We start from the raw sequence: 25,671 nt of genomic DNA, 5'->3' as shown, positions 1-25,671 counted from the left end.
CTTGATTTTCTGTATTATTTATTTAGGTTTTTTGTGCAATCGGTGCCAAGGAGGAGGGGGCGGAGGAAAGCCAGCAAGAAAGAAAAGCCATAACAGAATTATTTTTAGATCTAACAAAGTTATATATGGTACAACCACAAAGCACAGATGCATACTTTAATAATACAACATTGCAACTTTAACAAGGGTTACATTTGTCTTTAAGTCCACATGATAGTGAAGGCTTAATATGGAGAACTTTTGTCTAGCACAAGTGATTTGAAGATGTTTTGCTCCATGCATGTGAACTCAGCAGGTGATTCTTGCCTATCTTTGATGTCAAACAGCACAAAACTTCAGTGAGTAGTAGCTTCAGAAATGCAATAGACATGGCTGAGTCTTCATATGAAGCTCATGCTTGAACTACATCAGAAGAACTGACATCTATTATGGTGAGCAAAGACAAGTGTTTGAAAAGAGATTCAAACAGAAGTGTCAGAATTTACAGTGCATAGTTTTATATAAGTTGATTTTAACCAAGCATATCTCTATGAACTCGGCAGGATAGAAAAGAAATTTCAAAAGGCAGAGAAATTGTTGTCATCTAAGGGCATGGAATGTTTTAATAGCTTAAGGAAGAACATTTCTGAAAGGTTATATGGTGATCCATTTACTTTGACTGAGTAATAAGGCTCATCATTGTGATGGTGAAGTTTTTTAACCCTTAGAACAATGGAAATGTGGAGCATGTTATCTTCTGATCTACCTCAGAAGCGAAGGCTAAATGACTCTGTTGAGGAAAACCTAAAATACTTTTGTGCAGTGCAAAATTGGCAATAAAATTATATGCATGCATTAAATATATAAGTAAATTACATACATATAAAGTTAGAAATTCTGGTTTCACTTGAGAGGCATCAACAGATAATGGTCAGCTCTAAAGGTGTTGTGTGGGGATGTGTGTTTATCAGCTCTCTTCCATTTATTTCCTTTCATTCTCTGTCATAAATACATGTGTCCCCATGTGCATTATATCACACTGGGAAAAGAAAAAAATGCTTTGTAGGACATACCGGTAGTTTGTTTGAAACAGCATCCTACAGGGTAATTTTCTGCAGTGCTCTGACATTGACCCAGGAGCCCAGTGTCACAAACCAACCTAATTGTTCTTCTGGAAATGCTGCTTTCGTTAACAACATAAACAAAAGGGGGGAGCAACACCACACCACACACACACACACACACACACACACACACACACACACACGAAAATCTGCTTGACAGGAACACAGAAACTCAAGTGCTTTGCTCTTCAATGGATGTCCTTGCTGGTGTGGAATGAGCAACGGTTTGGGCTTTGTAAGTTGTCCTAATTAATAATACGATTAGGTGGGAAGGCTGTTTGTTTTAGGGACCCAGGTGGCGCTGTGGTTAAACCACAGAGCCTAGGGCTTGCTGATCAGAAGGTCAGCGGTTCGAATCCCTGAGACGGGGTGAGCTCCCGTTGCTTGGTCCCAGCTCCTGCCAACCTAGCAGTTCGAAAGCATGTCAAAATGCAAGTAGATAAATAGGAACCGCTACAGCGGGAAGGTAAACGGCGTTTCCATGTGCTGCTCTGGTTTTCCAGAAGCGGCTTTGTCATGCTGGCCACATGACCTGGAAGCTATACGCTGGCTCCCACGGTCAATAATGCGAGATGAGCGCGCAAACCCAGAGTCGGTCACGACTGGACCTAATGGTCAGGGGTCCCTTTACCTTTTCCAGTTTCCCATTAAAAACCCCACTTTAAACAACTGCATAGGCCTGTTTACCTAGCCTACATACCAGTAGTTTGCTACATAAACTATGTATGGATGAGATGTGGCCTATAAATGATGGTGATGAATTACTGGCTACTTCAAAAAGCTCTCACTCAGGGTATTTGCACAGATGCAGTGTGGTATGTGGATCAGAACCTTTGAAGGTGGATTTTGCCAAGACAGTCAGTGGGCATGGTATGCGAGATGTAATATTTGTGATGTTCTCAGACATTTGGAAATCTATGGTTGTGGGCATGTATATTGTTAATTACGCTATCTTCCAAAATGTATATTGTTAATTACGCTATCTTCCAAAATTAAATGGCCACCTCATCTATGCAGTTGCTCTGAAATTCTGTCTTGGCCCCAAGGTCATTGCATGATGCTATTTCTCCTTGATGCCCTTACCTTTATTATTCCGAACTTTCTGGCCCATAGAGTAATGCTTCTGCTATATAGAATAATATAGCAGAGCAACCAGTCATTAAAATAGGTAAATTCAAATCTGTTTTGTCATTTACAGGGTGTATTTAAGACATCTTTCTTCAATTCAGGCAACAAAAGGGGCCTTAATTTTAAAACTTAAGATATAAAAAAATGATGTCCCTCAAAAATTATACCACATTGTTTTATTGGGTCATTTCATTGCTAGCGGACCACAGATTCAAGCTTTATTGAAGAGGGTAACATGTTTTAAGTGTCCATTAATGTATGCTTAATTAAAATGGAATGCCTATAAAAGTCCTTGTGACTGCCACATGAATAACAAAACAATTATATCAGTGTAATTGCAATGAATACTAAATGAATTAATAATGAAGGCTTTCTCTTTCTCCCTCTCTCACACACATACAGACACACACACAAAGGAATTTAGCAAACAAAGCTAAGCTATGCAGCTTAATCTAGTCATTGCCACTTTTGTAGGGCTACATCAAGCATTAATTTTATGTATATAAAATGCCATAGAATTCTTCGACTTAAAAGTACACAGCGTGCCATAGTACTGTGAAACCAATTTAAAAATAGAATCAGAACAATTTTGCTACTAAGCAAGTTTTCTCTCCCTACTTTTTTTGCATCCCATGAAGTAAAATCAGGGGGTCCCCAACCTCAGGCATTGAAAATCTCCCCAGGCTACACCCCCTCACTGGCCCTTGCTTCAGAATGGCTAGTGTGTCTAAGGAAAGTGTGTGTCAATGTGTGTAGAAACCAGTCTACTGTACAAAATTCAAATGTACACGAGTTTTCCCACCCACTTTCATAAATGGCCCAGAATGGAGCACAGCTCTCAGACTGAAAAAGGATTACCGGCCTTGAGTTAAACAGAGACAGATGATATGCCTATTAAAGAAAAGTAGACCAAGAAAAGTGAAGTCCCTAAGATGCATTCTTCCATAAGTGGGAAGCTAGTTCTTCCACGTAAAACCAACCAAGTGTTGTTTCTGTATGCTGCAACTGCAGCTAGAATGGGTTTTGCCCAGAGATGGAAAGAAGACGCAGGACCAACCAAGGAAGAGTGGCTGATTCAATTAATGGATTATGCCCAAACGGCAAGATTAACAGGTGTAATAAGAAACTGAGAAGAAGAAAAAAATATTAAAGATTGGGGGAAAATTGTGGATCATTTGAAAAATGATTGTATGTAAATACGTTCATGAGCAAGGTTAAGGTAAAACAAGCAGTTAAACATATTATCAAGAGAAACTAAAGAATAACTTAAAATGGATTAATGCGGAAAATGCAGCATAAAAAGGAACCACAAAGGGGGCTGGGAGTCAAACATATATGTGTATTGGAAATGTGACTTGTGTGTTTGTGGTTTGTATGTCTGTAAATTTTTGAAAAATTGAAAATTAAATTTATTTTAAAAATTTAGAAAAGCCAACCAAGTGTTCTAATATCCCAGTCATATGTGCCATGCAAAGCAAAGCTTAAAATGGCAACTGAATGACGTCTCAGTAGCTCAATATTCTCATTCTCACATTTAGGTGTCGCCACACTGGAAGTTCAAGCTTCCAAGCTTCCTGAACCTGTGTTGTGGAAATCAAACCACCCAACATCCTTAGTGCTCCAGAGCTTCGTTTCAGAAGGTATGTGATTTGTGGGGAATCAGTTGTGCTGAATGAGCGATTCTGATTCCTGGGGGGAGTGAATGATTTTGGCGTGCATCCTTAGGTTGAACTGTTGTAGGCCTTTTACCATGGGCTTCACTTCACTGCAGCAAGGCAAGTCAGAACTTTGGTAATTGTCATTGCCCACTATTCAACATCTCTGTTGTTTTTGGTGCCCACTGAAAACAATTTTGTTTTGGGAAGCCTACCCAGACATATCATTTTGAAACGTATGTTAACATGAAATTTTATTCCATTGTGTATATTTTTCTAAAAACTGTTGATACTTTCTTACATTTGGGGGGTGTGTGTGTGTGTGCAAATAAACTTGTTTTTAAAATTGGATTTTATTGGTATTTCAAATGAATGGTTTAAGTACGCTTCGGTTTGAGTACTTTCAGTTTAAGTACTCAGTGGACCCATCTGGAACGGATTAATCCACTTTCCATTACTTTCAAAGGGAAAGTTCGCTTCAGGTTAAGTACGCTTCAGGTTAAGTACAGACTTCCAGAACCAATTACACTCATACTTCGGGTTAAGTACGCTTCAGTTTAAGTACTCCACGGACTGTCTGGAACGGATTAATCCACTTTCCATTACTTTCAATGGGAAAGTTCGCTTCAGGTTAAGTTTTCTTCAGGTTAAGTACAGACTTCCAGAACCAATTGTGTACTTAAACCGAGGTCCCACTGTACTGCTTTACGTAAACTGCTTAGCCCCTTCCCCATACCCAAAGCTGCTCCTGAATTTTCAGGGAGGCAATTAACACTCTGACCAGAAGGAGAAACCAAAGCAAACTAATTCAGCCACTATGCATGGTTCAAGCAACCGGAATGGACCTCTGTGGATTTGGGCCAAGTTCAGAAGGCTCTGGGACTGTGGTGGAAAAAAAGAAAGACACCTTGCCTCCTCCATCAATATATACAGAAGTAGATGTGTGACTTTGTCTTAAGTTGGACATAAACCAAAAACACCATAAGCAAACACATAATGGAACCACAGAATTCAAACTACCTGTTCCAGATTTCCATGTACTAAAACAACAGCAAGTTAAAGTCCAGTATTTCAAACTTCTGCAAAAAATGGACTGCAGGGCTACCACCATAATGATAGTGATATGAATAACTCATTGCGTAAATGTAGGATGAACCTCTTCATATCTGTAGTGAATTCAAACTTTGCTGCCTCAAGGATGAGGCTTTTTTTTAAAAGATAAAAAAGAATCAATGTCATTATGCAGTATCTCTCCAGAGCATTGTAATTATTCTGCATGCATACAATATTTATTTAAAACTTAAAATTAAACTTCAAGAGGTGGTCATTTGAATGCCAGCAGTCAGTGAACGGATCCTGTTTTCATGAAAAAGAGAATATTTCTTCCAAAAGTTAAGGAATAGATCAAAACGGTCTTTCCAGTAACTGACACTTTAGTCATACAGATGCTTTTTATGTGTCAGATTTATTAATAAAGAAGGTCCATGGGAATGAAGAGCGAGAGGGGAAAAAAATCTTGAGGATGTGACTGTCAGTTTTTAATATGTCAGGTATAATTTTGTAGCTGTGATTTTTTTGGATAGCTGTACACACAAAGCATTGTACTGATGTTTGTGTACTTCTTTGTAGTCCACATTTGAGATGACGGGAAGAGAAGACGAGGCAGAGATGTTTTGATACAGGACTGGAACTTGAAACTGCAGTCCTTCAATTTAAACAGTGATCCTTTTTCATCTTTCTTTTCATGTTATCGTTTTAACTTTTGCCGCTGATGTAGAAGGGGTGGGGGTGGGGGGGTTGGAAATTTGAAAGATGCTGCCAGGTGCTGGTTCTTATCTAGGTGAAAGATCACAGAAGTAGTGAAGAGCTGATAGTTTGTCGCCATGACAGAACGATGAGATAGATCAAACGCTTGTCAACAACAAATGTTTGTCCTGCTAAACCCAACACGGAATAATTCAGACTGTCACATCTCCCCATGTATTTCACAAAATATGTTAACAATATTCTAATTAGGACGAGTGAGTCATTCCCTATGCCCTCCCAATCTTTTCAGTCCGTCATTTCCAGGTGATGGAATACTGTAGTAGAAATGTTCAGGATGATTGCAGCCTAATCTTAACATATGCTTACTTGGAAATAAGTTCCACTGAGTCCATAGAATATTCATTCCCAAGTAAATGCATGCTTTTTTTTAAGGGGGTAGGTAAGCACCTTTTTTGTGTTGTTAAAGTGTGCCACTTACTGTAACAACTTCATGGTGAGTAAAGGTAAAGGTACCCCTGACCGTTAGGTCCAGTCGCGAACGACTCTGGGGTTGTGGCGCTCATCTCGCTCTATAGGCTGAGGGAGCCGGCGTTTGTCTGCAGACAGCTTCTGCATCATGTGGCCAGCATGACTAAGTCGCTTCTGGTGAATCAGAGCAGCTCACAGAAACACTGTTTACCTTCCCACCAGAGTGGTACCTATTTATCTACTTGCACTTCGTGCTTTCGAACTGCTAGGTTGGCAGGAGCAGGGACCGAGCAACGGGAGCTCACCCCATCCGGGGATTTGAACCGCCGACCTTCCGATTGGCAAGCCCTAGGCTCAGGGGTTTAGACCACAGTGCCACCTGCGTCCCTTCATTGTGAGTACCAGCACCTATTTTCTAGGGAGGAAGAAGCACTGAGTTAATATGCATAGGGATTGCAGCCTTTGTTCCCAAATCCTTGAGCCTACTTTTTGCATGGTTGATCTTTGTTTTATTTGTAGGATGTCACAGGAAACAAAGGTTGTGGAAGCGGCAAAGGGATTTCATTCGCTGCCTTTTCACATGGCACCTATATGAAGTTGTCAACCAGTCATTGTCATTCTGAATTTTTCCCTCAGTTCTTCTATCTTTTGTAGGCCACAGAAAGTATGACTCCACCCACCCCCACCTGCAAGAAGAATGCAATAGTAGGGCAATCTTAACACTGGGTGCTCTCAACACTTTTTTTTTAAAAAAAGAGTGTGGTTTTGACATATTGGGGAGGTGAGCCTATGAAAGTGCAACATTCACTCACTATAATTATGGTGAAAGGTGCTTTCATCATCTGCCTTTTTTTTAATTCCTCCTTTAATAATCAGCACAAAAACACTTTTACAGCTTTCTTTTAAAAAATTAACCAGATACTGCTTAAGGAAAGAGTGTTATAGTGTTATGTATAACTATAATGCTTTTTTTAAAAAAACTTTTTTAAAGCTCTTTCTGGTGACCTCTATTAACATATTCCTGAAATAGTGGTGACCAACTATGTTCTTCCCTTCAGTATTAAAAAAAGAAGAAGCATAATAGCACTTCAACACTCTTTTACTTAAGTGAGCTTTCACTTTTTTAAAGCTATTGCTAGAAAAGTGTTTTAGTGCTAATTAAAATACTGTTCAACAAAATAAACAGGGTGATGCATATTTAATTATTAAATTTGTTTGCTGCCCTTCATCTGAAGATCACAAGGCGGATCACAACATAAAAATACAAAACGACAACACAAAATACATAATGAAGTAAAATAAAAACATGAACCAAAAACTTCTCTCCCACAAACACATTTAAAAGAGCATTTAAATCAGCCAAAGGCCTGGTTATAGAGAAATGTTTTCACCTGGTGCCTAATTATCACAGGGTCCTGATCGGTTCATATGGGGAAGAGCTGGTCCCTGAACCATTTAAGCTTTTAGAGGGCAAAATCAACACTTTGAATTGGGCCTGGAATTGGCAGACTGCTGGGCGAGGATTGGTGTAATATGGTCCAGCCATCTTGTCACCAGGCTGCTGAATTCTGCACCAGCTGAAATTTCCCAACAGTCTACAGAGGCAGCCCTATGTATAATGTGTCACAGTAATACAGCCTAGATGTTACTGGAGCAGAGAGAAGAGAAGTTAGGCTTTCCCTGTCTAGATAGGGACACAGCTGGGCCCCCAGATACCCACTCGGTCAGAAGGATAACATGGTCAGTGGTAGCAACAGCGGCTGAGAGGTCAAGGAGAATTAACAGGGACATCTCCCCCCTGTCTCTCTCCCAACAGATGTCATCATACAGGGTGACCAAGGCAGTTTCGGTGCCAAAACCAGACCAAAATCCCAATTGAAATGGATCTAGAAAATCAGTTTCCTCCAAAAAGCCTGGATCTGATCCACTGCCACCTGCTCAAGAATCTTGCCCAAGAAATGGGTTTGGCAACTGGCCAGTAATTAGATTTTCCGAATCCAGGGAGGGTTTCCTGAGGAGTGGTTTTCCCTGACTGGAATGTAGTAGGATGAATAGTCTGAAAAAGCACACTATAGTGTGGAAAGGCAATTGCAATTCTACTGGGAGATTATTGTGGAATTCCAGTGGGTTGCTAGTGCTAGGAGACACCTATCTGGAAGCAGTCAAGATTGTTATAACAGAATTTCATTGCCAGTGTGCAATGTTTAATTCGACTTTCTGGCTTATTCTAAGACTGGTAGGGCATATCACTAAGTATCCACATTGAGGTACACTGTTGGGAGCTTATGCAAAGCAGGAAGCTAAATTTGAGGAGCTGTACCAAAAGTGGAGAGCTGATAAAACATTAAAAACTGATAGAAACAAAATACCTTACATACCCGTTTGAGCAGAGAATTCTGCTCAAGGTGCCCGGCATGTCTTTAGGCTTGTGTTTCTTGAAAAGCAGCCCTTTCACATCACAAATTGATTTCGAAACGCAGGTAGAGTGGCTTGGGATATACTGTGGAAGTTTGCAGTTCAAATAGCAAGATGTCCCTATTCACACATCATAGAGTAACTGTCCAGATTGTGGCTAAAGAATAATGCTATGTTCGTGATTGTAAGTTTCAATCTGCTTTGAATGTTGCATTTTAAATTGTTGTAGTCTGCCCTGGGACCTTAGGGTGAAAGGCAGGCAGGCAGGCAGGCAGGCAGGCAGGTAGGTAGGTAAATGAATGAATGAATGAATGAATGAATGAATGAAAGACTTTTTACTCCTGAGTCTTTTAGCCCTCTGTCTCTGTCTTGCTCTGTCTCACATGCTGTTTGAAGGCATTCAGGAGAAGTAAATTTTACTGGTCCCAGCATCATTTGTCCCAATCAATAAACAAACAAACAAACAAACCTTTTGTGGTGATGGTGTGTGTTTGTGGTCTTTGACTAGCATTTCACAAGTCAGATTAGGCAGTCCATCCTGTCAACCTGTAACTTAAATTCTCAAGAAGTGTGCATGCACACGAAAGCTCATACCAAAATAAAAACTTAGTTGGTCTTTAAGGTGCTACTGAAGGAATTTTTTTCTATTTAAATTCTCAAGTTTCAATAAGAAGAAAGCAGGGGGGGGGAGAGAGATGGGGAAAACACAGTCAAAGCTGTAAAAAAATAGTGAATAGGTTTCGTTTCCTTCTCACTGTCATCTATTTCAGTGCAATATCTCTCACTTACCTAAATGGGAAAATTAAATTGTTACTGGGAGAAAAAAGACCTGCTTGCCCTAATTGAAAGAGTTGAGAGCATCATGATGTGAATGTGCACGTCAAACAGCCGACTTCATCGCAAAGAGTCTTTCCGACAACCCAGCACATCCCAGGCAGTCCTCGCTCCTGCCAATCTGGAGGTGAGTGATGCAGAAACATTTTAATTAATGTTGAACTTCTTAAAGTTGAAGTGAAAACAATTACAGCTCAATTTTACTTTGCCTCCTCTTTTTCATCACTTACATTCTCTTTTCCTCCTCCCTCTCCATTAGAGTGCTTCATTTCACAGTCTCTGAATTATAATCTAATTACTATATTTTTTAAAGAAGGCCGACAAGATGTTGTTTCTTTCTCCATCAGTTTAAAAGCTTCAGAAGGACAAAGCCTGCATTGTGTGTGTGTGTGTAGGGAGCGCTTTTCTCTTGTCGAATGCCACAACCATAGTGAACTCTCAGCACTGACAGCTAATTCTTCTCCCATCTGTGACTTCAATATATCTCACCACCACCACAAAGGGATTGTATCTTCCCTTAACAACTGTTTGCACACCAGTCTCAAAGAAAGTTCATAGCGCGCATCAAATGTACGTCGGATATGTAAGTGAAGTGATCTGCGGCACTGCTAATTAGATCTAAATTCTTGATTTACTATTTATAAAACAAAATTGATTATTACTTCATCAACAACATTTAAAGCATCATTAAGAGAGGTCTGCTCCAGCAGCCTCAGGTTAAATTTTTTAACAAGCACTTTAGTTGCTAATCTGTGTTATTGCCAACATATGTAAACTTCCTAATGCTAATTGCATTCAGCTGTGAATCAAACAATGTCTAATTCTCTTCAGGATTAATTATGCACATGTGCTGCCTGCATTCCTAAACATGGTTCTCATAAATAATAAGAGATATATCTGGGCAGATGGGATTTTTCCAACTAAATGATCTGTTTATCATGAATAAAACAATTGACACAAAGTAGACTTTGAATACGCAGGTCCCCCACAACATTCATGTTTTTCCACCATAAATAATTACCGAGACGGTTGTTTGTGTGAATAAGCTTTTGGTTGCTCAAGCACTGAAAACCATGTTCTTTCCTGTGTTCTGTAACCTCCGTGGCTCATCCTTTTTTCCCAGTGTTAAACTGAAGGCACATAATAAAATGGTTTATGTTGTGTGCTTGATGAATGGAGAAAAGTGTCTGTCGTGCAGGGACAACTCTGGGGTGCCCCAGGGACACCTGTGGAAGTGGATGCTCAAAGGATGTGCTAAAATTTTATCTTCCTTGCTCGTTTTTTTAAACAAAAGTTGGAAGCGCCCAGAGAGAACTCTTTGGAAGTGTAAAAATATATTTACACAGTGATTTTAGTACACAAAGCACTTCACAATGTTTATCTCATCTCTCACCCCTCCAAAAAATTGTAACAAGTCTGAGAGACAAACGGCTATTGTTCCTCTTTCTGCAAAAACCCAGGGATGAGCACTGATCCTTTTGTATTGCCAAAAAGGCACCACCCCATGTTCAAGAAGGAACTGTCAACAGCCTTGAGGGTTTGCATATATACCAGTAGTGGATCATGGGGGGAATAGTAGTCATGCCCATGGGAGCCAACTCCTAGGGGCTGAGGTTCCTTTGCCCCCAATAAAATGTTTAAGTGGACTGGGGGCTCCCAAAGCTGATGGACATTGTTGCTCAAAGTGTGTGTGTTCGTTGCATCTTGGGATCAATAATAATAACAATAATAACAATAACCAAACTGACCACCCTGAGATACAAGCCTGGGTAGTGTGTATCATAGGAGCCAACTCCTAGGGGCTGTGGGGGGTTTGGCTGCCCCAATAAAACATCTGATGGGGCCGGGGAACCCCAAAGTTGATGGGCGCTGGATTCAAATGGTGTGTGTGCACCGTGTCATGTGACTGATTGTGTGGGGCAGGGCTTGCCAGGGCCTCCACAATATTTTATTTAAGTTGTTACCCCTGGTGTGTATGGAGGTCCTGGGCTGCCCTCACCCACCAATTACTGCTTCCACATATTGGTGCAGTAGAGGTTCAATGTTTTGTTCAAATCGCATGGAGATACAGTCGTACCTTGGTTGTTGAATGCCCTTGGTACTTGACATTTTTGCTCCCGACGCCGCAAACCGTTCCAGTTTGCGAACGTTCTTTGGAACCCGAATGTCTGATGCAGCTTCTGATTGGCTGCAGGAAGCTCCTGCAGCCAATCAGAAGTGGTGCTTTGGTTTCCAAATGTTTTGGAAGTTGAACGGACTTCCGGAATGGATTCCATTCGACTTCTGAGGTACAACTGTATAGAACTGACTGACATCGGCATACTGATGACACTGAGCCCTGTATCTCCTAATGGCAACACCCCGTGTCTTCATATAGATGTTAAATAGCACGTGGACAGCATACCGGTAGAGCCTTGTGGGGCCCCCACAGCGGAACTGCCACGGCGCAGAGGAAAAGCCACCAAGCTGCACTCCCTGGAAACAGGGACTCCAAAGTGAGCTGTGATTTCACCAGAGTGACAGGTTGTTGGTGTGATGCAGGCTAGCACCCAAATCAAGAGCTCTGAAAGTGCTATTATTATTTAAACAAACCTGCTTCAGTCATCGTAAATAGTTTAAAACATATGAACATGTCAATAATCTGTATAAACAGGGTTTTTTTAAAGGAAAAAATAGAATGTGTCTTGAAAAATAAAAATAGCCTGGCAGTGCTAAGCTACTTCCCAATACCATAGATTGAGAATACATATTTAGCAAATCAAGGTGCCATATCACAGTTTGAAATACTAGAACAGATGGTAGGTTATTTTACCCTGGAGTGAGGTTATATCCCCCAAGGAAATGACATGTGCTGAATTATGATTTGTGTGTGTATGTGTGTTTGCTGAATCCTTCCCAAATTAAACTTTATTTTGGGAAATGTGACAATTAAATGAGCCAGATTCCCAGGTGGTATTAATTATCATAACACCATTTGTTTTGAAAGACTCTGCTGGTTTAAATCCTTCGGGAATATGGCCAGCCTTTTTTATTTCAAGAAAGTGGTTGCCTGTGGTTGGGTGTATGTGTTTTAGAAGAAATGAATCTGATCATGTTGGGAAAATCCTCTTCCCATCTTGAAATGGTACAAAACCAAAGAAGAGTAAAATTTTAATATTCTATTTAAGCATGCTTCTGAAGAGAGGACAAGATGGAATCAAAAGTTAAACCAGATACAAGAAATGTGTAGTGATTCAGATGTTGCAACTCCCATTTTATTTCTGTGGCAGAAAAAGATCACCTGTGTGGGGTAATTAATAGAAGAATCGGTTGGATTCCTAGATCCAAAGTGTGGGGCCAAACCCATTCTCCAGCAACAGACAATCCCCAGCAGAGTTTTAAAGTCACAAAACCCAAATAGTAATATAGTGTGGGAATATAGGCTGTAAAACCTTTTAAATATCATTTACTAGTTGTTACCAGAGCTTCCACATTTCTACTCCTCTTAGCATCAAACAGAACACACACCTTAGAAAGTTTTTTAATGCTTTACTTACAAAGTTCCAAAAGTCAGGTTCATGCATTTATCCATGCAGCGGCAAGTATACATAGGCATAAATATTAGAATCATAGAATCATAGAGTTGGAAGAGACCACAAGGGCCATCCAGTCCAACCCCCTGCCAAGCAGGAAACACTATCAAAGCATACTTGACATATGCCTGTCAAGCCTCTGCATAAAGACCTCCAAAGAAGGAGACTCCACCACACTCCTTGGTAGCAAATTCCACTGCCGAACAGCTCTTACTGTATATATTATGTATATTGGGATACATAATATAGTTAAATAGCTCTAAGCATGTGGTCTGATCTTGGTGACAATAGTGAAGAAATGAGGAAACCTAACTTCCTTCTAGGTGAGGAGTGTGACCTAGCTGAGTCTAGTAATACAATTCTGTAGTCTTAACCTCTTCATGTATTAACTAGTTCTATCCTTGCTAGTTATATTTGATTGAAATTTCTCATAATTTGACTATTGGGCTTGCTGGCTGGGTCTAATAGTCTGCATTCAGATGTGGGATTTATTGCATTAGTTTCACAGGTTATATTGCTTTAGCTTCTGCCCCTATTCCACTATTCCTTTTACACAGCAGGAGCAGTTGCATTATGGAACTCTGGCTTTTTGCCCATATATCACCATGCCATGCTAAATCGTAAATGGGAAGAAATGTGTGCTGGGATACTACCCTCCAAATTTTGGCAAGTGAAATTGCAATGCAATGCGAATGGGATTATCAGGGTTGTTAACTGGTGTCTGAATGGTGGAACAATACTTTTTATAGTTCTCAATTGTTTATGTGGTGGGAAGAGGAAGGGAGGTAGCATTTGGGCTCCACTTCAGCCAGCAAAATGTATTGAACTGGCCATGCCTGAAAGAGTATATTGGTTCCTGAATAGGTCAGTTGGTTAGAGTGCTGATAACACCAAGGTTCTAAGTTTGATCCCTGTATGGTTGGACTAGATCAGGCATCCCCAAACTTCGGCCCTCCAGATGTTTTGGACTACAATTCCCATCTTCCCCGACCACTGTTCCTGTTAGGTAGGGATCATGGGAGTTGTAGGCCAAAACATCTGGAGGGCCGCAGTTTGGGGATGCCTGGACTAGATGATGCTCAGGGTGCTATCCAACCGTACATTTCAATGTTTCAATGATTGTAGACTCAGGACACTCTTACTTCATTAATCTAAATTAGAAAAAATGTAGTATAAACACCAACAACTGGGAAACACTGGCCTGCGAGCACTTTAATTGGAGAACAGCTTTTACCAAAGGTGTCATGGGCTTTGAAGACGCTTGAACTCAGGACGATAGGGAGAAATGTGCTATGAGGATGGCACTCTTGGAAAACACTCACTGTGATCAACTCCTGCCTGGGAAGCCTATGTCCCCACTGTGGAAGGACGTGTGGATCCAGAACTGGCCTCCACAGTCACTTACGGATTCACTGTTAAAACTGTGTTCATGGAAGACAATCTTACTTGGCTACGAGTGATCGCCAAACAAGAAGACGACTTCATGAGTAACTCAGATCAGTACTTAACACGAAAGGAGATTAAATCCCATTTGGGCATTGGCCAAATTGTGATCACTTTCCTTTAGTTTTGTAAAGATCACTATGGAAAATGGGGCTAAACTAAGAGTATTGTATGGCACAGCCGTTAAGGCATTTGAAGTTCAGATTTAAAGGGCAGTGGAAGAGTTTTGTGCCACACATGTCCTCTTTTTCAAGGACACACCCTCTTTTTCATGGGTATGTAAAATGAGAGTCGTCATAACAATTGATAGTTAAAAGTAGAAGTTGGCAAATGTGTCTTCCTTTTTGCTCTCCAAAATATGGCAGCCCTATCAAAGGAGGGGGCGGTGCATACCTGTAAATCTAAGAGGAACTAACCCATAAATAGCAGACTCATCACTAGCAAATAATTATTTAATAAGTCAATTAACCAGGAGGTAGCACACTTGGAAACTGAGTAATTTGTTTTTAGATTTAAGGAAAGAAAGGGAGGGAAAGCAAGCAAGCTCACTACTGGTCTGAGTTGATTTCTGTGACAAGGATAGGTAAAGTCCTAGAATACATATGGAAGAAGAGGCTAATTTAAAATGTGCAAGAAATAGCAAGTGGAATATAAAATAGCTTGTGCATTAATTGTTTTTTTGAGAAGATATCTGAATTTTTGACAAAGAAAGTACAACAGATCATGCCTATTTGGATTTTGGCAAACCATTTGATACAGCTACTGCCAAGGTGATTACAGCTAATACTGGAAAATAAGGACATGCACGCACTCTTTGCTGAAAGGCACTACTCAAAGGGAAGAAGAAGAAAAAAGAGGTTTTGATAAAATATTAACTTTCGAATTGGAAAGAAGTAATTAGCTAAAGGAATGATGGCATGGCATGATAAAAATGTAATGAAATAGTACAAAGTGTAACGCCGCGCATTTAGAGACAAACAATAAATGAGATCTACTTAGCAGGGAATGAGAGAGAAGGAAAGAGATATTAGGACAGTAGTTGATCACAACTTGTGAGTTGCCATTGTGATGTAGTTGCAAAGAGCATAAATGAGGCATAATATTCAATGCATTTATAGCTGGGGTGTGTGGGGTGATAGGAGAGGAATAGTACCTCTGGTGGGAGACTTGTGCCCTACTTTGGTCCTCACCCTGCTGAACCTCTGTTGGTAGGGGACTCAGCTATACAGCTGCAAATATAACGTCTTAGGTGTGTTTTAAAGTGTGTGACACTAGATGGGGTGGTGAGCTAATGACAAATTCAATATGTATTTTTAATTTTTTAAATAAAAAAACATATTTTCACAGCATTTTTTTTTATATGTGTGTAGATTCAGAATTGGTTTCTTGTTGTCAGATGAGCCTCATCAACTCAGGGAACAACCGGAGACTTTTCCGTAGGTGATCTCAGTGATTGAATAAGGGTTCATCAGGCAGTCCCTGATATATCTTGGACCCAAGTTATTCAGGGCTTTGTAAATCAATATGAAAACTTTGAACCTGGCTCAGTAGCAGATGGGCAGTCAGTGCAACTGTTTCGGCAATGTTCTCGACCAGAGGTTCCCCACAGCAATCTGCCTGAATGTTCGTTCTCTTTGATAACAAACCCTGGAAACTGTGTTGTGAACTCTGGAAGTTCTGTTCTCTCTTTAGTATTGGGTATGTCTGATGCATTGTTTCATGGGATAGGCGTTGTGCATAGTAAATTGTTCTCTGGTTTGAATGTTGTCATTAGGGTTGCCAGACTCAATAGAGGACAGGACTTCTGTGCCTTTAATTGCCCTGCTCTCTTTTGAGCCTGGAAACCTTAAAGAGAAACCAGCAGGCCCTTTGCTTGGAAATTAAACAAAGGGTCTGCTGGTTTCTCTTTAAGGTTTCCAGACTCAAAAGAGCAATTAAAGGCACAGAAGTCCTGTCCTCTATTGAGTCTGGCAACCCTAGTGAGGATTCAGATCTGTAATGGTTTATTTTTTTGTGAACAAACTCCAGTTCTGCTTAGCCCATATTATGTCCCCATATCTATTTTCTCCTAGCTGAGTCTTGCTGGCTTTTAAAAACAAACAGGCATCCCAGACAGAAGCAAACCATTTCCATACTTTGTATGGGCAGGTCAGATGTTTCCAATTTAAAAAGCTGTTTGTTTTGGAATCTGATCTTGCTGCTGCTTTTGTTTTAATTGAAGATTAATTTACTTTAAAGCTGTAGCGGCTGGAACAATCTTGAACTGTTGAGGCTGTGCTTAATTGAACATCACATGAAATTCATTAGGTTTTTGTGGTGAACATCATTGTTGTGTTTCACATCCATTTAAAAGATATATGTTGCTCTTGAAATTCCGTAAGCTCATAATGATTTTTTTGTGTTTGTGCAGCTAATAAATGATGAATGGAATAACTGAGGTATTTCGTTTGGAAGCTATGTTTTGGACATGCAGCTAGTATCATTAACAAAAATTGCAAGTTATTTTATTGCACGTTATTGTTTGTCGTGAGCTAAGCTACAAGTGAGCAACTAAGTTCTCTAGCTTGTGGAAGCATACATGTTGATGACTAATAGCTTGTAGAGCCTATTCTTGTGACTGGAATTGGTTTGAACTGTTGTAACATTGAATTTTAAAGGTTTGTAGCCCACCGTGGGACCTGCTGGTGAAGGGTGGATAATAAATTAAAAATAATAATATAGGAAAAAACCCTTTATTTATATTATTGTCTCTTCTAGTGTCTATCTGCAGAATGAATGAGGCTCTTCTACATACAAAAAGCTCGATGAAGGGCTACTTTATACCGTGCACTGGAGCACTGCAGGAGAAAATATATATTCTATCCAAATATATTCTTTTCTTTGTGCAAAATGTTGCAAGCTGCAGAATCATAGGATTGTAGAGTTGGAAGGGACTCTTGAGAACAGTCATAGAACCTACCTAACATAACTGTGGACTTTTGCACAAGCTCTTGTTGTTGTTGGGTTTTTTTTTTTTGCAAGGTGCTCACAGATGTTTTCCTCGTGGTGTTTGGATCCAACCCATTTTCAGGCTTTATAATGCTAACTATGTGGGCTTCGGCAGTGGCACAGATGCAGTACGAACATTTTCTTGCTCTGATAAGATAATGTCAAAAACACCGCTATGTCTGCTGTATTTGGGACTTCGAAGAACTAGAGTCTAACACCACCAAGAGGGCCACACTTTCCACATTCCTTTCTTAGTCTTTGAAGCATGAATGGGTCTGGAACTGTCTTTACGTAGTTTTGGTCAATCCAAATGTAAGGAGGTACAGTATGTATCAGATTCACAGAAGAAGCCCTGCAGGATCCAGGATCCTGTTCTCACAGTGGCCAAACAAATGCCTGTGGGAACCTGGCTAGAAGGATTCGAGTGCAAGAGCACTCTCCCAGAATCACAGAATTGTGGAGTTGGAAGGGACCACTAGGGTCATCTAGTCCAACCCCCTGCAATGCAGGAATCTTTTTGCTTAATGTGGGCCTCAAACCCATGATCCTGAAGTTAAGAGTCTCATGCTCTACCAGATGAGCTATCCTACAGTCTTAGCCCCTTCCAGTAACCAGTATTCAGGAGCATGATTGCCTCTGACCATGGAGGCAGGTGACTAGTAGTGAGTTTTTCTTTTGATAGAAGCACCACTATAGAATAACAAAGTGTTGGCCTGTAATGATTAAGTACTATTCCAGACCATCCATGACCTCTCTGTTAAGCCTGTTCCAAATTAGAAGACTCAACACTGTGTTTGCCTTTCTCTGTGCTTCTTTCCGATAGCTTTGTCCCAAAGTCATTATTGCTATCTGATTCTGCAAAAACAAGAAGCATGTAAGCATATCCAAAGATACAAAAGTTTATTGGTAACATATGTATGACTTGCTTTAGAAAAGCTACGGCTGCGAAAACCATGTATTTTTTCATGTGCTTGTGGGGAGGAGACCCCACTGTTCTGAATAAAACAGTAATGCTCAATAAGAGTGCATAACTTAATTACAGCAAACACTTCTGGAATAAATAGCTAGGAAATGCACTGCAAGGTATGCTGGTTTATGAATAGTGTATAAACTATATCCTCAGCTGTCTGTATTAATGACATTTCATTTAGAAATACATGTTATTTCATCTAAACACACACACACACACACTTTGTAATAAAGTCAGAAATATCATGACAAATTGGAAAGACACATTAAATTATCATTTAATGAGTAGTTTAATAAAATCAGCTTAGTTCATAAGATCGGGGAAGTAATAGCAAGAAGAAGAAGAAGAAGAGAGACCTAATCCCATTTACTCTTAGTTGGAAACTACTCTCAAATTTCCTTACAATATTAAGGGGGGAATCTTAGAAGAACTGGTGCATTTCCGGTGCTAACGAATCTTTTTATTCTTAAAAAATATATAAGTTGACATCAATATTGTTAATGATTTGGATCACGGATGCTTAATTGTTTCAAGGATTGGGCAAATCTATATTTTAGAAGTGCTTGCTTCTTAACATGAAAGGTGCTTTTTAAACAATAGGGATCGATCACATTGGACAAATTTCAGTTTTCCTCCTACTGTGAGATGTTGGAGGACAGAGCTCTGTGTGGTACATGGTCTGCTCTGTTCCCTCCCAGCGCAATAGCTGCCCTCTGGTGTGGTGGAGGACTCTGTACCTTCATCTTTGTTGAAGTAAGGTTGGTTACTGTATGTGGAACGGTGGTGGGAAGACGTCATCATAGATTCATTCACTGGAAGGCAGAGGAAAAGGGGGAACATGGCAGCAAGGTGGGTGCAGTGCAAACACATCAGTGTGATCAGTGCATTGACTCTGCTGGCATGTTTGCACCATGCCAAATTTGTCACTATCTCGTCTTGCCCACTCTGCCCCAGAGTAATCAGCAGTGATGTGACTGACTAGAGGTCAGGTGAACAGCAGTGCCCCACCATGCCCTCTGCTACTGAACGCCATCTTGCCCTTGAGCTCAGGAAGTAAAATGTCTTTGGCTGACCGCCTGGGAGCATATCCTGGGTGCCTTATAATAGGCAGAATAGACTCCCATTCGCCTGACGTACTCCAAAACCATATAAATAGTCACACTTGTTTCCAATGGGAAGGGTATACATAAAATAATTTTAAACATCAAATAGCCCAGAAACAGATGGAGGAACACAGGGTTTTTCTCCATCCTTGCATCTCTCTTGCTGGCTTAATAATCCACCTTCAGCTTCTTTCCCCATCCCCAACGCACCCACCCTAGGATCACAGCTTTAATGTTATTGGGTATGCATTTATATTCACAGAAACTAAACATGAAATGTGACCTTTTCCCACACTTGAATATAACTTGGGAAGGGAACTGAGCACTGAACTGCAATGGCTAGCAACAAGGCACCACGTGATGGGAGCTCAGTTTCCCCTTGCCCCATTAATTGGGTGAATTGTTGTTGTTTAGTCGTTCAGTCGTGTCCGACCCTTCGTGACCCCATGGACCATAGCACGCCAGGCACTCCTGTCTTGCACTGCCTCCCGCAGTTTGGTCAAACTCATGTTCGTAGCTTCAAGAACACTGTCCAACCATCTTGTCCTCTGTCGTCCCCTTCTCCTAGTGCCCTCCATCTTTCCCAACATCAGGGTCTTTTCCAAGGATTCTTCTCTTCTCATGAGGTGGCCAAAGTATTGGAGCCTCAGCTTCACGATCTGTCCTTCCAGGGAGCACTCAGGGCTGATTTCCTTCAGAATGGATAGGTTTGATCTTCTTGCAGTCCATGGGACTCTCAAGAGTCTCCTCCAGCACCATAATTCAAAAGCATCAATTCTTCGGCGCTCAGCCTTCTTTATGGTCCAGCTTTCACTTCCATACATCACTACTGGGAAAACCATAGCTTTAACTATACGGACCTTTGTCGGCAAGGTGATGTCTCTGCTTTTTAAGATGCTGTCTAGGTTTGTCATTGCTTTTCTCCCAAGAAGCAGGTGTCTTTTAATTTCGTGACTGCTGTCACCATCTGCAGTGATCAAGGAGCCCAAGAAAGTAAAATCTCTCACTGCCTCCATTTCTTCCCCTTCTATTTGCCAGGAGGTGATAGGACCAGTGGCCATGATCTTGGTTTTTTTGATGTTGAGCTTCAGACCATATTTTGCGCTCTCCTCTTTCATCCTCATTAAAAGGTTCTTTAATTCCTCCTCGCTTTCTGCCATCAAGGTTGTGTCATCTGCATATCTGAGGTTGTTGATATTTCTTCCGGCAATCTTAATTCCGGCTTGGGATTCATCTAGTCCAGCCTTTCGCATGATGAATTCTGCATATAAGTTAAATAAGCAGGGAGACAATATACAGCCTTGTTGTACTCCTTTCCCAATTTTGAACCAATCAGTACTCCTTTCCCAATTTTGAACCAATCAGTTGTTCAATTGGGTGAATGCATGGATCCAAAACTGAGAAGAGGGCTTCTTTCTCTCTCCAACTCTGATCTAGGGGAGGGGGTAATAGGACTGCCTACCAATAAACATGTGCTCTTCTCTTCCCCATGTTTCAGGACTATTGAGATGGTAGTAGGGCTATCACCATGATGTCCTGATGGGATAAAAAGAAACCTATGCTCTCAATGGGCAAATCCTATGCTCCCAGGTTGTGCAGTATGATGACCCTGCATGGTTTTGGTTTTTCTTGTTGCTATCCTACTTGATCACTTGGGATCAAATGCTATATCAGTTGATTGATATCTGACGCCTTATCAATAAAATGACCTTTTTTTTGGTACCACTACTTTTATTCTGACAGTGCTGTATTCACCCACCAATCTTTCCATGCACAATTGTCAGATTTCATGCTCCTTCTCTTGATTAGTTTCTATCAGTCAGGTATGATCAAACAACCAGTATTTTGTCCATCACAAATGTATTTGCTTTGTCCAGCTTGTGGCATGGCATCATCTGAACCAACGCATTTCTTCCCAGGGTGCCCAATTTCCCTCCTCTTGTAAGCTTCTTCTCTCTTTGAATCTATGGATTATCTATTCCTGTGTAAGTTCTTACAGATACAGCCCTGGATGCTGTTCCATTTATCCAAACATCTGTTTATCAGGGAATTCTGGGTGTCTCACTGGGCCATTTGGAGAAAAGAGATTGCACTATATATGAAACATGTTATTAGCACTGATTATTTTGGGCATATGGCTTAGGAAGGATGAGGATATTAGGCGGTTGGAACACAGAAATTTGCATAATGATCGCACAATTAATAAGCAATTACTGCAAGCCATTATGCAAATCCCTGAGTTTGGCCTGGACTGTCCAGTCACAATAGTCCAACGATGAAGGCCTTCAGCCAATCAGAACACCAGCACCCTACAATCCTGAAAGCACTTGTACAATAATCTATTTTCATTGGCTCAGTTCTTAGAAAGTGATTGGATGTGAATATATATGCCAACATCTTTCTCGTTTGCAAGAAACAGGGAGCTATTCTATCACCGGACAGATTTGTCCATCTGACTCAATATTATCTATTCTTCCTTGATGGCGGCTCTCTGGGATTCGTGGCAGAGAACTTTCACATCATTTGATCAAAGATCTGTTAAAGTATGCCGCAACTACATATTTAGTTTTGAATGGTACTCCTGTAAATCCTAGTGTCAGTAGCTCAATAGACCAGTTACAATAGCTCAGTGTTCCATGTGTACTTAGTAAATTGGGAATGAGAAATAGCTTTGCTATAAACTGCTGGTTCCTTCAAAAAAAAAACAAAATCCTGAGTATAAGCAGTTTAGGACAAATAGGGTACTTCATCACCAACTTCAGTCTGCCCTCAACCAATGCCCACCTGCCTGCCTTCTTTCTTACAACCAATCTAGGGAGTGGTACTGCCTATCAGCTCCTTAATTTCAGTCTTGCCCTTGTAGAGCTCAGCAAGGAGGAAGATTGGGCCAAAATAGAATTAGTTGGCTCTGCCTGTCATTGGCTCTAGATTTTCCCTAGAACGTCCCTATTTTCATTGGAGAAATGTTGGAGGGTATGGAGTTATACAACCCCTGAGCTAAGGAGATAAGTAACTATACAACCTTTAGAAGACATCTGAAGGCAGCCCTGTTCAGGGAAGGTTTTTTTTTAAAAAAAACGTTTAATGTTTTATTATGTTTTTATATAGTTGGAAACAGCCAAGTATGGCTGGGGCAACCCATTCAGGTAAGGTTTAAATAATTATACCTCTGAGAACATATACGGAGAAATGTTGGAGGGTGTGATATTCCACATAACAGCCTTCAAAGCAGTAAGTGTGCTAATGGGTTGGGGTGGATCTCAAGTATCCTTAATTTAAAAGAACTGTTGCTATTTGAGATTTTTCCAAGAACAGAAATCAAACTCGGAAAGAAGAGCTGGGGACAATAGGCAAACAATGAAAAAAGAAATGCACATTTATTGCACAATATCTTGGAAAGGTCTTGAGCAATTGTTAAAGTTCACAATTGTAGTAGCTGGCTGTTAATCACCAATTCAAATACAAAGGGGGCTTCCTGTTTCTTTTACTGCGCGCAAAGCTAAGTCAGATCTTGATACTGCTCCACTGTATAAATTGCCTCCACACATCCCCAGTAATAAGCCCCTTTTCTTTAATCATTTCAAACTCCATCTGAGAAAGTGCTAATCTGACACACAAAAATCAATAATATGTGTTATAGTTTATGGCCTAGGAAGAAATGTTATTGCTGCACTTTATGATACAGCTGTTTTGCACAGCATGACTTTAGTAGTACAATATAACCGCCCCCAAATACATTAAAATAACAGTATACAATCAGGAGCCAATTACAGGATGACAGAGGACTGGTTATTGGCTGTGAAAACTCACTACTTGGGCTGGCATAAACATAATGTTTATACGTATTGAGTCAAAAAGAACAAATGCCAATTTATTACTCACATATGGTTATTGACAAAACACTTACAGAGACATTTTCAAAGGGTTGTGTGAAGTTTTGATCTGGGTTTTTTTTTAAATAAACCGCATGACTCCTCTTTAAGTCGGTAAGTAGTACATAGTTAAAATCCCCGCATGTTTTGAAAAATTATCACGGAGTGGCTTATTATTGCTTACTCACACAAATCCTTTTCTCCTCCAATAGGTTTTCTTCATTGGAACTTGGTTGTACTGGATGTTAGGCGCTTTCTGAAAAAGACACACACACATATATATCTATATCTACATCTCAGCGGCCTCCAAACATGGTTGACTGAGAGGGTGCTTCATGTAGGTCTCAAATGATAATGAAATAATTTGCACTTCTATAGCTTCTTTCATCAGGGATCTCACAGGGCATTAGCATTAGTTAATTATGCCTCGTAGCATTCCTTTCGATAGGTAAGTGTTTAATGGATGCAGCAAAGAAAAGGCAGGTTAGATGACTTGCCCAAAGACACAAACTGAGGAAGATAAAGAACCTAAATCAGTATCCAAAGGTCTAATCTCAGAGTTAGTACGCTGAAACGGAGATGCCACAAAAGGAATAACCTTGAATAATTACAGAAGCACGAAACATTCTGGATGCATTTGGAATTGTAGGTGCACTGACCTCGCTCAGGTGGGACAAAGGACACCCATAGGGCACATGGTGGGTACATGTAGTCCGACCCCCTGAAATGCAGGATTCCCCCCCCCCAATATGGGGCTTGAATCCATGACCCTGAGATTAACAGTCTCATGCTGTACTGACCAAGCTATCCTAGCTATCTCTGTGGATGAGGAATCATGGGCATGTCCAGCAAATTTATATGTTTAATCCCATTCTGGCTGGGAGCCAAGGAATGACATAACTAGTTCTGAGTGCCTAAGAAATGACCCCTTGAACACAGAAACCCACCTTAAAGAAGCTTTCAAAAGCAGTTGTTTGTAGATGAGGCCTGCTTGCGCCACAGAGAGGGCGAAATTCCTCTTCTAAACTGGCACTTGCCACCTTGGATCCTGAATGCCTTGCAAGTCGGACGTTGTGGCTCCCGAACGCTGCAAACCCAGAAGGGGGTATTCCGGTTTGCAAAGGTTCTTTGGAACCTGAACGTCTGACAGAGCTTCCGTGGCTTCCGATTGGCTGCAGGAGCTTCCTGCAGCCAATCAGAAGTCACTCTTTTGTTTCCGAATGTTTTCGAAGTTGAACAGACTTCTGGAACGGATTCCGTTCGACTTCCAAGGTACGACTGTACTGCCCAATTAACTGGAGCCAGCTTTTTATTTGAGCTGAATATCTTTATAACTACTTAATCAAACTGAATAATAATTAATAATAATAATAATAATAATAATTGTATGATTTATACCCAACCATCTGGCTGGGTTTAAGCAGTTAACCAGGTAACCGTGTAATACTGTCCTGTATGTGTCTAATAAGAACTGAGTCCTACTGAACTCAGTAGGACGTCCGCATAGGAAAGTAGACAGGGAGTTGCAGCTGAAATGATGCAACTCTACTAGAAAGAGGTGGCCGGACCCTTTCTGAGCTTTCTTGTATAGTGTTCCCCTCCCCACTGCCCTGCAGAGAGCATTAGTCTGTCTGCTTTTGCCACACTTCGGGGAACATGTTTATTTTGTAACAGGATTGCCAAACAAAGAGTGCAGGAGAGCCTCTTGTGCCGATTTGTGTTGATGCGACATTTCCCCGTGCGACCCTGTGAGATGCTGCCTCAGCAAACTGGTTCCTAGGACTTTGTTGGAAAAGCTGAAATTTTGCTAATAGATTATACCCTTGTACTTCCATCACTTATGCTTCTGTCTTTGTGCTCTGTCTTCATTGCCCGTTGTTAAATGATTGATAAAAATTGTTAAATAGTGCAAACTCTCTATATGCCTTGGTGTAATGAGGCCTGTCAAACATGAGACACAGCTCTCATCATGATATTAAAATTAAATGCAGCATTTTTAAAATTTCTGACATAAATAAAGAAGTTATTTATCTGGACCAATGCTTTTTCTATAAGCTCAGTGTTCTGTGTAAGTCACTGTCATTGTGCATATTTTATTTTGTGACACTATGGTCATTTTTCTTCTTTTTGTGTGCCAAACTTGCTACCATTAATCCAAACATTGTCAATAAAGTTTGAGGTACTTCCCTCCTTCCTCTTTTCTATGTAGAGTTTCTTCAGCTATCTTGAGTATTACCCTAAAGACAGATCTGTATAGCTTCTTTATACATCTCAAATATCCATGTGGATTTGGGGACCACATCTATGGATTCTTGAGCCTGCAGCTGCTCCTCCTGGCTTTGTTTGGCCCCGA

This window comes from Zootoca vivipara, chromosome 9, assembly GCF_965207765.1.
Source record: "Zootoca vivipara chromosome 9, rZooViv2.hap1.1, whole genome shotgun sequence".
Taxonomy (NCBI): domain Eukaryota; kingdom Metazoa; phylum Chordata; class Lepidosauria; order Squamata; family Lacertidae; genus Zootoca; species Zootoca vivipara.
Note: the sequence above shows the minus strand (reverse complement) of the source record.